This window comes from Wolffia australiana, chromosome 10, assembly GCF_029677425.1.
Source record: "Wolffia australiana isolate 7733 chromosome 10, ASM2967742v1".
NCBI classification, from domain to species: Eukaryota; Viridiplantae; Streptophyta; class Magnoliopsida; order Alismatales; family Araceae; genus Wolffia; species Wolffia australiana.
In genome coordinates, this window is record NC_135844.1 from 14006457 (window position 1) to 14022682 (window position 16226).

General features: G+C 42.1%; 1 pseudogene; it reads right to left on the minus strand.

The window, feature by feature from the left end:
* Positions 1–225: 225 nt before the first annotated feature.
* Positions 226–1097, minus strand: LOC144708840 (putative gamma-glutamylcyclotransferase At3g02910 pseudogene; annotated as a pseudogene).
* Positions 1098–16226: the final 15129 nt, after the last annotated feature.

The window sequence follows — 16226 nt, forward strand, 5'->3', positions numbered from 1 at the left end:
GCGGCGCTGGGACCCGTCCGCGGATTCCTCCTGTCCATGAACAAGAATCGATTCCGTCCTCAGATCGCTCTGACTCGTTCGTCTACGCGATCGGCCATCTCCAATTGGGAATTTGGGATCGGCCATCTCGAGATTTTTATCGACGAGAAAGCCCCCGACTTCTCCAAGCACTCGAAGATCGAAGAACAGTGCCAGGAAGAAAAAGACGAAGATGAAGATCAAGAATAAGAAGAAAAGGAAGCAGTAAGATTAGTGGAAAACTGCGTCGATCGCTGTACAGGGGGAATTATTCGAAACGAGCCGCGAGACGAGATCATCACAAAGGCTTGGATTGGATGATCAGACTTCAAAGGAGGCTTGAATGATCAGACTTCGTAGGAGGCTTGGACCGGGAAGGGTGCGGAGGAGACGAAGGCTTGGATGTGGTCGAGGAAGGAGACGCCCTGAGGGCGGTCCTTGCGCTTGACGTAGCCCCGCGCCTCCTTCTCCGAGTATACGCCGAAGCCCCGCTCCCCGTTGCGCTTCCAGAGCTGGCCCGCGTAGCTCCGGTGCGCGAAGTAGGCCTCCGCGCGCACCACGACAGCACCCTCGTCGTCGTCGGCCGGACCGGGGAAGGCGGGCCGGGCGGCGCCGTCGGCGTCGGCGGGGGGAGCCCAGGCGTGGGGCTCGGCGGAGACGAGGAGGGGGAGGCGCTCGTAGTGGCCGGTGCGGGTGCCTTCGAGGTCGTCCATGCGGGCGAGGCCAGCGGCGGAGACCTCGTAGAGCTCGCCCCAGACGTGGTGGCCCTTGCCGGGAAGGTTCAGCAAGAAGGGGACGCGGTAGGGGCCGCAGACGAGGGGGAGCGGCTCGTCGGTGTGGTAGGTGCCGACGTAGGAGGCCTCGCCGCGGCGGATCATGTCGTCGAGGAGGCCGTGGTTGGAGAAGCCCTGCTTCAGCGTCCCGTACGTGAACACCAGCGTTCTCTTCCTCCCTCCCATTCTGCGATTATCGCGCTACTCTCTCCTTCGTTCTCTCTCAGAGGATCGCACTTCTATCCGTCGTTTTCTCTCTTTATTCCCTATCTCCTAACTTTTGCCGATTGGCGATGGCGTGTTGTGAGAGGGGAGACCCCTCCCTATTTATAGACTTCTTGCGGATGAGGTGGGGGATAGGGTGGGGTACTGGGCGTCTGGGACTGGGCTCGGCTGGGCCAGGAGACGATAATACCCCTATATCCTTCTCTCCTTAAAAGGAACCCATGACTTTTCGAGAGGTATTTTTAGTTTTGTTCTAGGATTTATTTTACTGATGGCATTCTTTGCAAAGGGGTCGGATAAAGAGGGAAAGACCCATGCCGAAGGGGTGGTGGATCATGATGAGGTGGTCCTACATATGGTTTATTTTTAAATACTTGATGGTTTCTTTGCAGCTATGATTGTTAGGAAATATAATTATGCCGCGTCAGCCATTAAAGACTACAGGGTCCGAGTAGGGTGTTTGGATATTTACTTATGGCGGACAAACTTGTTTAGAAAAGATGGTTGATTGTAAGGCCTAGGTTGAGCCCCACTACAGATACCTCAAGAATCCCCAATGTATATTAGATAGTTGTATTCAGTACTCAATGTAATGCTATTAGATACTTGATGAATGCCCAATGCATTGTCAAAACTGAGTTTAGATTTGATTATGGTGTTGTCTCTCTGAATATTAAATACTTTGTATTATTCAACACTAATATCTTTATATTTAACGAAATATATCCCTAAACAAAATAGGGACAGTTAAAGCTGTCTTTGCAGAGATCAAGTTCTTTTAATTATTCATTTAATTTAGAATGAGATGCAAAAGAGTTCAAAAAAGAACATGAGAAATAATGAAGGTAAAAATTAAGTGTTGATGAATAAATCTGTCAGTTCATTTTAAGTTAGCAGTTGATGATTTATAAATATCATAAGGAAGAAAATAGCACTTATTCCTAGATAAATGATCATGTAAGAAATTAATAAACTTCATTAATTAAAAATCATCAATAAAAAAGAGTAATCAGCTTTCGTTTAGACAAGTGTGGAGTTGTAGGCATCAGAATCTATTCATTCCAATATGTCATTTTTACTGTCTATGTTCCCCAGAAATACATATCTAGGGTAATATTCCTATGTGCCATAAATGAAGGGTTTCAAGATCTCTTATGCGCAGTCCAGTTGTGATACAAATCTTGCCTTGAACTCTTGTGTTGATTATCTTGTATCCTGATTATCATCCTGGCAAAAAACCCAAACAAAGAGAGTTAATGATATCATACTGGCTATGTAATAGCCATTTATTCAGTTAAGATAAATAAAATAGAAATAAATTTCCAATAAACTTATACCAGATCATTATATACATAAATAAGAACCAAGATATTTCTACAATGTACTAATGTGCAAGAAAATATCACAAAATATAACTAACTTGAGCTAAAATGATCGTAATGCTTGAATAATTCAGGAATAAAATGGAGAGGAGGAGAGAAGAGAAAAATGCAAGAGTGGACCCAAAGTAAAACCATGCGCGTGGAGAAACGGCTGGTGCTGAATAGGAAAATTCTCAATCAGCCGTGTTTTGCGGATCATGGTCTAAGGTGGAACAGTGATGGAGAAATTGGTTGGCAATCAGGGGTTAGAGGTGGACATGACCAAAGTGGAGGGGATCAAGAAGCATCCACTTCCAATCAACACCCAGGAACTTATAGGGTTCCTCGACAACATAGGGCTTTATAGATGGTCCATCAAGTATTTTGAAAGATTATCTTATCTGTTCAATAATATTTTAACAAAAGATGTGAACTATGAGATTGAGATTTTAGGGAAGCATGCTTTTATGCAGATAAAGGATGATCTAGTAAAAGTACCAGTTCTAAAACCTCAATTCTAGGGTCACCCCTTTGAACTAATATGCAATGCCTCCGAGTTTGCAATAGAGGCAATGCTTCATCAGCATGTTGAAAAGAAGCAATTGGCGATATAGTACATTAGCAAGATCTTATGAGACAGGTACACTACGCGAAAAAATATATGGAATTTCAAACTATGTTTTACATTAGATAAAAGTACTATTTTCTATGTATATACTTGAAAATTTTCTGATAATGAACTTTTTCTTCTTAAATGAATAATAGAGTCAAAACTTAGGTTAATTAAATTGATTTATTAATTCAGATAGTATTTTCCATGAATGCAATAGTAGTATTTCCTGATCATGCACTACTTGTTCATAAATGAATAAAAGAGGCAATACCAAGGTTAACCAAATTGATTTATTAATTCAGAATTTCGAGCTGGAGACTAAGTATAGACATGGGTCTACAATTTGGTTGATGATCATTTGTCTAAGTGGCATGTCAATAACCCATTCCCATTCATGAGACATTACCCGATGAATCAATCACCAATCACCACTGCTGAATTGGTTGATGATCATTTATTCTTAGAGATTGAATTAGAAGGACCCATTGGTTTGTGCACACAATGAACTATTTTATTTCATGATAAACACCAAAACGTTGGACTGAGCAACATGATTTTTTTAGAGAGTTCCATCATTATGTTTTGGGGATCAGGAATTATTTCATGCAGGATTTGGTTAGATTATGAGCAGATATAGCCCCGAATGGGAAAACCAGAGTATCTTAGAGTCATGCCAGTTGTCTTTTTGTGGTGAATTTTTTGCCCCAACATTAAATCTTCCAAGGTTCTTCATTTCAGTTTCTTTTGTCCTAGTTTAACTTGGTGCTCCTATAACTTTTTTAATCTCAATTTAGGATAATTTTAAAACCAGTGTATCTGCTCATAATCTAACCAAATCCTTAATATCGTACATTGAAATTGAAACTTTTGATTTGTGGGCATTATATTTATGTGACCAATTGACATCTGTTGGTGCAAGCCATCAAAGATCGTCAACGACGTCGTCCGCGCCGCCCCCCACCGTCGTCGAAGCTCGTATGAAAATTGCTCGATTATCACTATTCGTTTTCATTGTTCTTTCTCTCGTGTTTTATGTTTTCCCATCTCGTCGTTGTGTTTTCGTCGCTTTCGCGACGTGTCCGTACGTTCTTCGTCGTCGACACGGGGAGGGATCCTTAGTCATTTTTGGACCCCCTCCCTTATGCCCTTTCTTCTTCTTTTTCTTTTCTTTTCATTTATATTTCTCCTTCTATTTTTTAATGCGGGGGCCATTATATAAGGTCCCCCTTAATGGACCCTTCTTCCCTCCCCTTTGACCCAATTTGGGGGCCCATTGACCTCTCCCCTTTATAAGGGAAGAGAGGGCAGCCTAGACAATCAGACCAGGTAGTATCATTTTGGGAGTTTTTTTCTCGTTTTACTTGGTCTAGCCCAAAATCAGAAGGAAGAAGGGACATATGAGGACGATCAAGAAGAGGAAGGAAGAACACGATGTTTAAAGAAATTCTGTGGATTCGAGTTCAATTGCGTTTGGATCGACATTGTGAATCCTTCCATGCAGCGATCTTCGCCTCCAATACCACCTCAAATCTGTCGCCATTCGCAGACTGCCCTTTGCATCTTCAGTCGCCGGCTCCTACAGGTTCAGGCCAGCACGACCGCCCAATGACAAGCGATCATGAATTGATCGATCACCACTAGTGGATCACGCACAGATTTCTGCCTTCCTCACCTCTCCGAATGCGCTCGCTCAGCCAACTCTCAGACTCGATTCTTCGTGACATCATCTAACGGCCTCATCGGCTGTTCAAGAAGATGGACAGATCTGATGTTGGCATTGCGGACCAACATCCGGTTGGTGCTTTTCGCCATGAATTTGCCGACGGCAGTTGTCATTGTTGCGAGCGAAAATTACTATCAGTCAATCCCACGCCGCCAGAATTTTTTTTGGATGTAACCCTACCCTGACTGTTAGAATCGGCTTGCACTGCCAGGCCAAGATTGATCAAGCTGCTTCCGGGCAAGGACCTTGCCAGATATGCTGACACGGATCAGGCCAGAATGCGAACACTTGACAACAGCCTAGTCCACGCTGGCCCATCGACACCGGCCTAAGCCACTGCCGTCCAGTCCAAAGCCGATCTGCCACCGGTGGCCAATTTGCCTTGATCAAGCCATTACTGGTCAGATTGACACCAGCCAAACCGATGCTGGTCAACCGCGTGCCAATGCCCGGGTCATGTCCACGCTTCCACCAAACCACTCGGCCTCTCGTGACGTTCCGCCGCCGAGATGACCCCATTGCTCCCGTCTGCCATTGGACCTCGTCAGCACCGGTCCACTAGGGACGTGCTAGCCGGCTTCCTCTCCCGCTTGAGCTAAAGCTTCGCCTCACGCCACTCTTCCTTGGACCCCCTCCTTTAACCCGACCGCTCGTGCGCTACACCAGTCGAGCCGACGTTAATTCTCTGGTGCCCCCCTGCCGCACCCACTCTGACTGCTGCTGACCGTCGACAATCCTGCATGATGAGCCACATGCTGACAAGGTACGTCGTCCTCTCCTGTTGCTCACTTAATTATACCTTGCAATGTAATTTTATCTTGACTCCACCGCGCTTGGGCTAGGTAGGCGAGAAAGGAATAATTGAGAGAACTATTACAAATTGTGTGTCTTACTGGTATGGACAAGACCGTTCATTACGTGCGAGTCCTACGGATTGATTCCGTTTGGCCGTAGACGCCTACATCACTCCAACGAGGTTCGAGAGACCACCGTCACCGTCACCACACGAGTCTGTCTAATCTCGGGCTCGGCGCCTCCCTCGATTTGGAGCCTACACGTACGACACGTAGGACATTCACTTTTGGCATCGTAGTTACATCTACCTGTTAGGGTTTTATTTGGCGGACAACGACACCGTCGACGTTTGATACCATCATCGCTTATCGGTACCGATCCATCGTACTCGATGCCGACCAGACGACGTCCCAGATGACGTTCGACATCACAATCCTTTCGACATAAATATATAATGACTGTTGTTGATGATGTGTCTACATAGGTTGAGACAATACCTAATCAGAAAAGTGATCATAAAGTAGAACTGAAAAATATGAACCAATATCATGATCCATTTTGGATTCCCACTAATTAGAGTAGCTGGATTTCACTTTAAGAACTCTCGTTGTAGGTCTTTTCTAAATATGTATAGGGCTCAACATACGATGAAAAATCCTTACAATCCAAAATCCAATAGGAATGTTGAAGAAATAAATCAAGAGGTGAAGATGATTGTTCAAAAGATAATACAGGCAGATGGTAAATATTAGAGTGTATGATTTCCTAAGCATTGTGAGTGTAAAGAGTAGCCATTAAAGGACCTACAGTGATATCCCTTTATAGTCTTATCTTTGGAGAAGTGTGTCCTCCTCTAGTTAAAAATGATCATTTTTTGTAGGAAATTAATAAGTTGAATCGCACCTTGGAAGGTGAAGGAAAAATTCATGTGTTTCAGCTGAAAGAGCAAGTGATCTAGTGATCCGGAATGGAGAAATGAAGCAAATGAAAACACGGTTTCTAAAATGATGAAATGATGTATTTTCAGGCAAACAATTTATATATGTTTGATTTTAATGAAAGTCAGAAATATTTGTTTTAAAATTCACATTTAAATATAGTCAAAATTTTAAATATAGTAAAAAATTGTTTCTAGTGAAGCTTAGGAGGATATCTAATTTAAGGCAAGACCAGAATCAAAATTTAAAAGATAATATTTTGTTATTTATTATTCGATTTTATTGCATTATGGAAAATTCATGTTTTAGGTGAGGGGTTGGAAAATATCAGTATATTATTTAAAATTATTATATCCACACTTCCACTTAGGTTTGGGTTAAGCTAATTTATTTAAAAAGGTTGATTTTTTATTAAATACCTTCGTGAATGTAATCGAGCTCCACCTTGGAAGGTTTATTTACTTTATGTTCTGTAAGCGTCCTTTCAGAACTTAAGCTCTTGTAGCAGACTCAGAACACCGCTTGGTTGCGTGAGCCATGATTTACACTTCGTAATCCCCTACCAAGTGATTAGGATATCTGGTGGGTTGAGAAACAAACTTGATATACAAACCTTCATTCATCAATTGTTGCGTATTTCAATATGTACCCATATATGCTACACTAGCTCTGTTATCTATGATATTGTTCACTTCCATATTTCCCATTACTCCCCTTTGTGATATCATTCATTTATGATATATTTTCCTTTTCATCTCTTTCTGTACTTTTTTCATTTACACCTTCTCAGTCTACCTTGTTTGTTCTCACTATCTCATTAGCTCGTCGTTTATAAAAAAAATCAATATTTGATAAGACTTGTGATGTAAAACAACGACTGGCCGGTGGCGGTTCGTGCTCCACTAAAAGGAACGAGCAATAAATGCGATGAAATACAATATAAAAATGCCTATATTAAAGAAAAGTCAATGAGAAATACGATGGTCGTCGACTGATCCAAGACGCAGGTCAGCTATACGACACGGACGGTTTTGTCGCGATCAAGCTCCCAATGACCCGTGTGAGTAGATCGAAAGTCGACGAATGGGGAATGATCTCGTCCAAGAGCGTCCTCACCGTCAACGTAAACGATCAGGCCAGACACCTTCAAGAAATTCTCTAAAGCAATTATAGTGGCTAATCCTAAATTCACATCCAAATTCTCTCTAGGCAGTGGAGCATTCGCGAATCAATACTGAAAGAAGTGATCAACGCTGTAAATGAAAGGAGAGATGTATATGACCTGCGGGCAGATAGCCTGAATAGTTTGGTGGAGAGGGAAGTATCTTGGAGTGAATGTCTTCAACGGTGGTTCCATCAAGAGGCTCTAGGACGCTCCGGATGGCACGATGGACCAGCAATTGCACGGGGGCAAAGAGTCGCTGATAACCGATGCTTTTAGGAGTCACGGTAATCTTTAATCCTAGAGGAATCTTTGTATTAACCGATGCTTCGAGAAAGAGGGTGCAACACAATCCGGGAAAGAAAATGAAAGAGGATAGGCCACACTGTGACTGGCAGGAAGAGATCATGTTGAATGCCGCAGAGGAAGGATGGGAACCTTGGACAACGCAGCAGCGTCGATGGGATGATGAATCTCGACCATGCAATTCTTCTGAATAGAGAAATGTCGGCTGTTTTTTTTCGACGATGACAGAGGGGTGAAACAACCAATATGCGGAGAAAATCTTCCATGGGAGAAGGGGCTTCCAATGGACAACTAGGGAATTTAGTGGAGCGTCGACGGGAGAAGGAGAAGTCGATTTCCCCTCAAGGTAACTGACCGCGCGATTCTGATTACCGGTAGGTCAATGCTGTTAAGGAGATAACAATGCACCAGTCTGAAGAGGCGGACAACGTTCGACTGCTGATAACGGTCGACTGCTGCTATTTCAAAATAGCAGTACAACGGTTGACTTGCTATTTCTCAACAGAGGATCAACTACGGTCAATCTCACAATGGTCATATTAAGGCCTATAAATAACTGTGTAATACATTAGATCAATGAGGCTTTTCTTACTACATTGCGTCTCCCAGGGCGGCGGCTCCGCCCGTCGCTCTGTCCATCCTCTAATCTCTATCTACCTTCTGTTCATTTCTGTATTGATCCAGCCTGAATGCCATTTGATTGAAGATCATGAGATGCCCTTCTCTATTCTTCTCTACTCCTCTCTTCTAGATCTCATATTGGCATCTCACGTTTCTTAACAAATGCCTCGATTTTTTGTGTGCATAAAGCTAAAGAAGATCGTCAATGGAGCTTCGACCAGCAATGATGAGATTTGTCTTTTCACATTCTTCAGTTTTTTCTTCAAACTCAACAACTCAATCTGGACAATTGGGACTTTAAAGATAATTGAACAATACTCTAGAAGAGAAAGCACTGTAGTCCACTGTCCACGTTTAATATTCTTCGTCTAAGATATGCTCTTCTCCCACTTCTTCAGAAACAAACACGATGACCAAAAAAACAATAACTGCCAACGTGGATCTATCGACGTATCGATATTGAGGAAGATGGAAGCGGATTTGTCAACTGAATTTTCAACCATCAGTAAAGATCATCATTCTCCACAAACTTCTGATTTATTTAATACAGCAAATCGATTCGGATTGAGGCTTGAACGGATTTGGTTACCCAATTACAACAAATCACTCTCTTTTTCAAGAACAAAGAGACACAATAAATAGAAATAACTGTCAAAGGAAACTTCAGATCTGGATTTTCACAATTCAACCAACATAACTTGGCCTCCACGTCCCCTCTTCTTTATAGAAGAGAACTGGTAGTTATGGAGGCCCAATTGGGATTCTTTTTTTTAGGGGAAGGCCCATTGGGCTTTCCCCTTAAGACGGATATTTAGGGGGAGAAGAAGCCCAACATGGATTTCCTCCCCCTAAAGTTGACAATTAAACATAATTAAAAAAAAAACACGTACAAAGGGGGGCCCGTACTCACGCAGGAGGGGCCTCTCGATAATCCAAAGACGACAAAAGGAATAAATAACATAAAGACACATGACACGAAGAAATATAATGATGTCGCTTCTCAAGCTTGGTAGTGGAACTGTAGATTCGTCACATCGGCTCGGGCTTTACGACGTGGCTGATAACATAAATTTCATGCTATTAGCACAATTTGATGCATTTAAAGAGCTTACAATGGGGTTGTTATCATACATTTACATAAATTTAATGTTTCCAAGTGATTTCTGATTTTTCCTTGATTTTCTGTTAATTTTATGAATTTTCCGGGATCTATTTAAGCTTGAAATAATTATTTTTACATGAAAATGGCAGGTTTAAAATTTATTTTCGAGCTTGATTATTATGGGGATGAAATACTGAATTTTCTATAATTATATATAATATTCTGGAATTTTATAGAATTTATTTATAAATTAACTTGATTTTCTAGATTTATTTAAGTGAGAAATGAATTTTTAAAGCGGAAAAGGATATATTTATAATGAGAAAATGAGTTTTAAAGTAATTGTTACTCTACTAGGGGATTTTCGTAAATTTCAGTTGCAATTATGCCCTCAAAAACAGCGCTTAGTCGTGTATGCAGGCGTAAAGCTATTATTTAAACAGTTATAGGGTTTTATTACAATTACATAGTATTTTTTAATGGTTTTTATGAGAAATCTGAGGAGAGAGAATGCGCAAGGGGCATATACACAATTACTTTTGGGCAGTGTCAGATGGCAATTTCATATTTTAAAAAGGCCTTTTATGCAAAATGTCCAATTAATTTCTAGTCGATGTGGCCTCATCTCAGCCAACAGATTCGAATCCGATGGTGCTTAATGATAGGGCACCATGGGAGGTAAGTTTACTGCCCACGCTATGCGTACAAAACGCGTGCACAAGCAGTGACGTGGCGAGCTGCGAGTGGTTACTGTAGTGAATAGACGCACTTTAGGTGCCTGGCAAAATATACCGCACTTATTTTTCTCACCTTTTCTCTTTGTTTTTATTTTTTTCTAGGGGGTACGTGGCGCAACGAGATCTAACCAGCCATTTGAAGTTTAAATTCATCAGCCAATGAGACAATGACATATCATTGCATGTTTAAAAAGAAAATTAATAAATAAATGGATTTAAATCCAATGGCTAAAATTGGTTTAACTTCATTTATTAATACCTTTTGATCCTAAAGCCCGATTGAGATGATTTTTTTATGGATTTTCTTGTCAGGCTTATATTGATGGATAAAAATTAATTACTAAATGGGGGTAAAATGGACCCCTTATATTGATGGGTAAAATGATTTTCTCCTCTCAACCTCTCTAATTGACCCCTTTGAGTCTTTTCTTTGGATCAAAGAAGCCAATTTAGAGCACCATATTCTTCTATTCCTCTCATCTCTTCTACCCCCCTTTCCAACTTCCTTGTCTAATTAGGTTGATTTGATATTCGTTGAAGATCAACTTAACTCTAATTAGGGTTGAATTATCAAGAAAATCATCAAATTGAATTCCTTACTAGCTTCCCTTGGACGATATCCTTTACTTATCACTACACATCTTAAGTAGGGTTTATATAAATTTTATTGTATAAGCTGAAATTGACAACAACAAGGAATTAAAATTTAGTAAAATTCACCCCTATTTTTGGCTTATGAGTGGCTGACGATGGATCGGGGCATGATCGACTGGATGGTCCTCCATCACCTTGTAAAACGAACTAGACAAAAATAACGGCATAAATCAGAAAAGAAAAAAAAAGTAATATCAGGTTTATTTTTTTGTGAGTATCGGTTGTTTCAAGCATAGTTTGATCGTTGAATTCATCATCCTTCACTCAAGCAGAAAAGTGCACATATCATTCACCACTTTTACAGTAGTTTTACATTATGATTTTCTCCAAAATCGACTTGAATATTCTGCACATTTATCAATCACAAAGAGTAAGCTTGGAAAGTATTACTGACTCATTCATTATTTCTTACAAAGACTTACCTTTTCTATTTATCTATTCATCATTCACTTTCACTCCATACCTATCTTTACGTAGGAGCCTCACCATCCATGCTTCATTGATAAAGAGTTGATATTCTGTACTTGAACAAGAGGATAAGACTGCCCATATTTTACTTTCAGGTATGAGGAAGGTTACTGTGGAATCATAGGCATTAAGTAGCAACCATGTGATTGATCATCTGAGATAGGTGGAAATGTAAGCGAACATCCTATACTATAAAACTGTAACTGATGATAAGTTACCATGACCACCATCTATTAATAAATAGATTAGGAAATTGTAGTGTTTGTGATGAATATTATGTGGCCGTCAAGCCAATCACAAAACCCTATTTATTTTAGCTCATTGAATAAAATATTACTTTCATTATTATTCCCATGTGATGTTTATAATGAAGTACATAAATACATAGAATGACCTAGGGAATTATAACGAGATCATAAAATAGTGATTAGTAGTCTTTAAACATGTATTCTAAATTTTGTTATTCGATGGATACTCGAGATGTACAATTGAATTGTCCGGATACAATAACACTTATTGATCCAACTTATATTGTAAGTATAACTGATCCTGTAGTGGTTGGTGTGGGGACACTAAAGACAGATAATAAGTGCCTTGGAGAAAGAGTTCACTGAATACGTATCAATCCCTGAATGGTATTATACCCAAACATTGATTAGGCTGATTCATGTCATGGTTGTATAAGTGATCCACTGACCTGGGACACCAAGGACATCTCATGAATGGATGACTGCATGTTGACTACGACTCTCGGGCCTCTAATCATGGGATTCCGACAAGTCATAGCTCGGGTATAATACAAAGCTCACAAGATGATTGAGTGATCAAGACAAAATCATCCACCCTTAGCATAAATTGATATTGACTAAAGGAAGGCGATGCAGAAAAACCATGTTTAGCATAGGGAGTGTATTGAAGAAGGAGCTCTTCTATGATCTCTATTACACGTCAATACTAATGAAATGACGGATTAGGGTTTGACGATAAAGCAAGCCCTAAATCATTCACGAATCTCGTGTGGGTGATGGATTATTGACGAAGGTGAAAATGGTGTGTTAATTTTTTGTTGTTGCTATTTTGGCTTCAATCAAACAATTTTTATAGTTCATAATCTTACTTGGGAATGTATAATTTTGATTTAGGTCGTCTCCATAGTTACTAGCTCTTGGGATGTATTTAATAGTTGAATTGTTAATTAATAAGATATAGCTTCCCACACGCGTCCACTACATCTCCTCCGCTACATCTCCTCCGGGTGCTACAGAACTTTCCGCAGTGCCACGCGAGGAGTCCTCTTTCCACGCAACTCCCTGCCTCCATAAGTAATAGGGACTCCCTGGGTGCCTCCTCCAAGTGCGAGGGGGACTCCCGGCGTGCCCCCCATCTGACGCAACGGGAACTCCCTGCGTGCCCTCTTCAGGCACAGCAGGGACAACCCCGCGCACCCCCTCTAGGCACAACGGGGACTCCCCGTGCGCTTCTTCCAGGCGTGATGGGGGACTCCCCGTACACCTCCTCCGGGCGCAATGGGAGACTCCCCGCGAGCCCCCTCCTGGTGCAGCGGGAAATCGCTGGTCGCCCCCTGTCTTGTGCAGCGGGAAATCCCCACGCTCTCCCCTCTTGGTGCAGCAAGAAGTTCCCGCACGGCACCTCTAGGGCGCGGAGGATTCCCGCGCGCCCCCTCCTGAGTGACTACTGCGTGGCCATCTTTTTCAGCTGCCATCCAAGCCCCGTGTGCAACGAAACACCCATGCGCATCACCACCATTGCACAGGGTCCTGTGTAGCCAGCCACCTTCACGCCTACCTCGCCCCCTCCTCCTGTGCGACCGCTTCCTCCGTCCTTGATGGGGTAAACTATGTCCTCCCGCTGCGACATCCTCAGTGGTGGTAGTCGCCTCCTTTTTTGGGCTTAGCGTCCTCAGGCCGCGCGCTCTCCTCTAGGCCTAGCGGGAGCAACTGCATCCTCTTTAGACGCAGTGGTGACCAGCCCCTCACCCATCCATGCGTAGTGGCGGCCGCCCGCGCATCCTTTGCAGGCAAAGCGACTGCTGGCCACACGGCCCTATTTAGATAGAGCGGCAGACTGCCGCGTGCCTTCTTTTGGGTGCAGCGCAGGCATGCCGCACGCCCTCCTCTAGGTGTAGCCGCAGTCGGCTGCGTGCCCTCCTTAAGGCGCATCAATGGCATGTCGTGCGTCCTCCCCTGAGCGCAGAGCCAGCTGGCAGTGTCCCCCTTTGGGTACAATGGTGGCCAGCATGTGTAACACAACCTTGAGTATACCTATACCAATCATAATGCATGTTATTAACCACACATCTCGTGGGACATGCAACCCTTTCCAATAGCCAATCATATTTTGGTCCCCAACGCTCATGCAGCCTGAAGTATAACCCTACCAACCACTTAGTTTGGTATGAGAAATACAATTGTTATTTGTCAAAAATAGATTTGCGTGTAATCCCACAAAACTACATGCTTCATCCATCTCGACCTTGTGTCACACATTAGGTCTTAGTTCATCCTACCGAAGAAGTAGGCCTAGAGTTGACTCCACCAACCTAGCTTAATGGGGCTTAGATCCTAAGACTATAATGATGTAGGACTAGGCTTAAGTTCAGTACTTTCACGTTGCGGCTCAGATTTAAAGAGAGGAATTTTATAAGGTCTCTTTGATGACATAGGCACATGTAATATCTCATATTAACATATGCCTTAACTCATGTGTCGTGTATGAATTTGTATTTGTGAGTGTAAGTTGACAATCTCAAATAGTCAACTCCACATTCAAATCTCAGTGCTCCACTAACTTAAGGGAACCTACATTTAGTCCACCTAAATTTTGATTTTCTATATGACATTCATGAAGCCACATTTTTATGTCACATATGAGATCGCAGAACAAATGCAATGTAAAGATATATTTACATACTTTCTGAATTCAGGCAAAGAAACACGACTTTCTTGTAAAAATGAAGAATTAATTATTACAACATTTTAAATAATTTGTGGAATTTTTTTGAGGCTATAACAATTTAACTCTTCAAATATCACATTCAACAAATCCAAGACTATATATTTTCATAATTTAACCAACCTCGAATAATTTCATTTTTAGTTTATTATCTCAGTTAATAAAATTTTAAAAAATTCCATAAAATGTTTCAGAAATTTTCACAATTTATTTCACTTTTAAATATATTCAAAATAATTAATAAATGACTAACTTGGAAAGTATCCGATCGAAACCGTTCATGGGTCCCACCCGATTCGCCTATCTTTTTGGGTTTGACCCTGGTTCGACAGGCAGACCCGATCTGTCGATGGCTTTGAAAAGCCATCGAAATCAAATCAGGTTCAACCCGGTCTGGAGCTATGTGGCGGAACGACCATGCAAGCAACCGTTTGGCGTTGCTGGCGGTTACCAACGGCTGTCCCTAGTCGTGCGCAACATCTGTGGGCTGCAGTAGGGGGTCGGGCGCTTGGCCTCATAGTCAGCGGTTCTGCTTATGGGCAGCTGCGGGGCCCTATAAGTGGCTGTGGGCGCTCATGGGCGGTTGCGGGCACTGCCTGGCTTCCCTTGGGTGGCCAAGAGCGCTCATGGGCTGCCACGGGAGGCAGTGGGCACTCCTTGTATGGCGGGTGCTGGTGGTGGCGGCACATGAAGGCCAAAAACGTCCTAAGGGACGTCCCAATCCAGATTTTGGATGTCCGTTTAGACATTTTTGATTTTTTTTAAACCAAGCCACTCATAACCTGGCTCCGATACCATTGTTGGGTTGGGTGCGTTAGTTCGGCCATGGAAAACACATTCCATCGATGCGGAAGCATGTCGATGGATTCACAATGGATCTTCAATACAAAATATTGAGTGTACCTTTTTAGGGAACTTATTCTACCCTAGACATGCAGACTTTGAGATCTCTCCGAAGCCGTTCGCGTGTCAGGCCTATCAAAGTACCCACGCAATCACTTGGCGCTTGGATATCCACCTCTTTATCTTCAACTTTTCTTGGAGACTAGCTCCTTGGTTGATGTAGAGAATAATAAAAAAAAGCGGCTCTCAAATAAGGTCTGCATGGGTGCTTAAAATGATACCCCTTTCTTTCTTTCTATTTCACTTTAAGTTTTTTTTTTCTCAAAACCCTCCAAAGTAAAATATATCCACTAATGCCCTTATGGCCTCGTGCCTATGACCCTCTAGGCCCATGTATTATTCTACTTAATAACTCTAGTGGCCCAGTAACATCTATTGGCCAACCTTATTAATTAACTATATCAACATATAGATTTATTACATACGAGTCAATTTAACAAAATCGATAGGTTACGTTTTTGGCCCGTGGGCTGCCAAGCTACACCTCATGCTCTATAAAATACCGATTAGCCTTGAACTCTCTCACGGAACCTTTTCAGTCCTCGGTTACCATATATGTATAATACATCATCTGTGCGACTCTCGAACGCCTTAGAATATGGATTATCATTAAACCCTAATCCATCATTCGATTAGTACTGATACATAACGGGGATCATTGGAGAATGCCTTATCTAATATCCTTTTAGTCCTGGCCTGGGATTTTTCTGCATCGTTTTCATCGAGCAGTCTCCTCTTACACTGAGGGTGGTTGATTTCATGGTAACCACTCAATCATCTCCGCAAGCTTCCTACTATGTCCGATCATTAACGTCTTTGAATCCCATGATTCGAGGCTCGTAAGTCATAGTGAA